This window comes from Montipora capricornis, chromosome 6 (assembly GCF_036669925.1).
Source record: "Montipora capricornis isolate CH-2021 chromosome 6, ASM3666992v2, whole genome shotgun sequence".
In the NCBI taxonomy this organism is placed as follows: Eukaryota; Metazoa; Cnidaria; class Anthozoa; order Scleractinia; family Acroporidae; genus Montipora; species Montipora capricornis.
The window spans coordinates 16,193,990-16,196,489 of record NC_090888.1 but is presented as its reverse complement, the minus strand read 5'-3'; the positions used below and the strand labels follow the sequence as shown (position 1 = coordinate 16,196,489).

General features: G+C 39.1%; 2 protein-coding genes across 2 annotated transcripts in view; both read right to left on the bottom strand.

Moving 5' to 3' along the window:
• The window catches only part of LOC138053291 (uncharacterized), a 361,907-nt gene that overhangs the window by 120,775 nt on the left and 238,632 nt on the right, over nucleotides 1-2,500 (bottom strand). The window lies entirely within an intron of this gene.
• LOC138051590 (uncharacterized) overlaps nucleotides 1-2,500 on the bottom strand; it is a 69,037-nt gene that overhangs the window by 63,823 nt on the left and 2,714 nt on the right. The gene's annotated exons all lie outside the window — the stretch shown is intronic.

Below are 2,500 nucleotides of genomic sequence, written 5' to 3'. Positions count from 1 at the left end.
ATCGAGAGATCGGAGTTCAGGTGAGGGCTTACTTTCCATCGACCAAACATTTACCCATTAGCATGGGGAGGGGTAGAAGAGGGCACAGAGGAAAGGGGGAGGCTACAAGAAGGTGGGGGAGAGTAGAGGGAGGTGTGAACAGTGGGGAGGTGTGAACGGTGGAGGGGGGGAGTCCAGAGGGGGGGAGGGCAGACAAGTTTGTTCAATATTCTTTTCACACCCCCCTAAAAAGCCACACCCCTATTTTTCAACCACACCCCAAAAGATGAAATCCCTTTCCAGACAGTTGTTGGAAAAAATAAACTGGTTTGAAAAAAAATGAACCAGTTTAAAAAATATTGAGCTAGTTTGAAAAAAAAAGAACCAGTTTAAAAAATATTGAACTGGTTTAGAAATAAAATTAATCCAATGGATTCAAAAATTGAACCATAACACATACATTATGTTAAATACAATAATACACATGAAAAAATTACTCGATTCTGATTGGCTGAAAGCAGTGCAGTTCAAGTGTAACACCTGTGCAAAAAGTGAAACACCAGTGCAAATTACACATCATAATTCTGCATTATGATTGGCAGAAAGACAATGAGAAATTTTGTAGGCCAATGATATCATGTAAAGCAATGACAAAAAATTTGAACGAATGCGAAAAAAATGGCTTCAAGAAACATCTTTCAGCACTTTTCTGTGCAAATTTTTTCATGTCTCTATTATTAATAAGTAATCATACACTTTTTCTCATTTAATTTGAAATTAATTTGCACTTGTCAGTTTTTCAAAAAGCTGAAATTGCACTCGCCGCAGCGGCTCGTGCAATTTCAGCTTTTTGAGAAACTCACTTGCGCAAATTAATTCCAAATTGAACTCGAAACCGTATGATTACCTATACTAATATTTCAATTTTTTTCATCATCTAGCATTTTTTTATATTGTAAAGGACAGCAACAATTCACACACCACCCAAAGATTGATATTTCTGATTCAATATATTTAATATCAATACATAATAATGCACCTGTAAATTTGCTTAATAATCTTGATTATTCAGGGTACGAAATTAACTATTTTATATGGGTGTCAACGGGTGACTAGATAAATATTTTCAGTCTCCAAATGGCGAATTGTGGTCGCCAAAAAATTTTGCCTGAAAATGCACATTTTGAGCTTTTTTTTGGATACCAGAAAGCAACAACCACACAATTTTTATGTATGTGTAAAGCATTATTTTTCACTTTTGAAAGCGGACATTTTGGAGAGGAAATATATCCGACCTCAAATGTAATAAAGAAATCCATCTGCCCCTTAGTTTGTTGAAGATTCCAGCCACGGAAACACCAGTCACGTTCTGTCGCAAGCCTCCATGTTGTTACCGTGCTACACTCCTTGCACCAGTCCTTTGAATCCTTGTTGTTTCGTCCGCCATACATATTTTATGAGAGACCGCGACCAGGAAGGCACAATTTCAGACTCTGTTATTGCCCGGGAGGCAGTGCGGCCCAGTGGTTAGGATGCTCGCCTTGAGATCATTCAGAGTTCCCAGGTTCGAGACTCCTTCTGAGACCACTCGATGTTGAGTTTGTTCCTGCTAGTCCCTGGTTCAACTTTCTGGCCGCACTTGCAAATAGCCAACTAGTTTGCCTCAGGCCAATTGGGATTCTTAACAGTTGTTGTTGTTGTGTTCTGTCTAGGCTGTGTAGCAAGCGTTTCCAGGAAGATTATTAATGTTTTGGCCGCACAAAAAATGGGGCGAGACAAGAAGGCAACGCTTGCAGACAAACTCCTGCATTTTGAAAACTGCCCACTTGACCTGTCATACGTGTCATTGGCTGTCATAAATTGACCATGAAAATGTTTGGTCTGACCTAGCGGGAGCAGAGGGAGTGAACTTTGGGCAAGAGAAGCTTCAAAACTTTGACAAGAAAAATAACGATAATATTGATTAATTAATTAGAAAACAGATACTCTTCCCGAAGGCGGCCTCAAAGTCCAACTATGGAAATGTTCTCGTAAGAATTTCCCGCGACGATCAGAAGATTTTAATGTTTGGTAAGGCAAATTGCATGCGGCAGCTAACCGCTACGAAGAGGTTCCAAATGTGCATGCTGTGAACAAAAGTGCTTCTAGTGAAATGTCAGAGCACCTGAAATGTTGTAAACAAGCCCCCCGAAATTAGTAGGTTTTCTTACACAATGTTTTGTTTGGTGGTGTAATTACACCTTGTTCTTGGCGCTTGTGTATTGAATAAAGTGATGTTAAAATTAAAGGAACAGCTATACAGTGTAAATAGTGTCGCACTTGCTTCTGCAATGATCAGTGTCAAGGCTTTAAATCCTAAAGTGTCGGCATTATACTACAGGATTTCAACAGTATTGCTCCAAAGTGGTGCAAAATTAAACAAAATGATCTTGCAAGATTGAATCGTTTAGGAGTCTGTTTACCAGCTAGCCGAAATCCCCATTGAAGTCTTCCTTGATTTGATCATTCGCAATACTTTTGA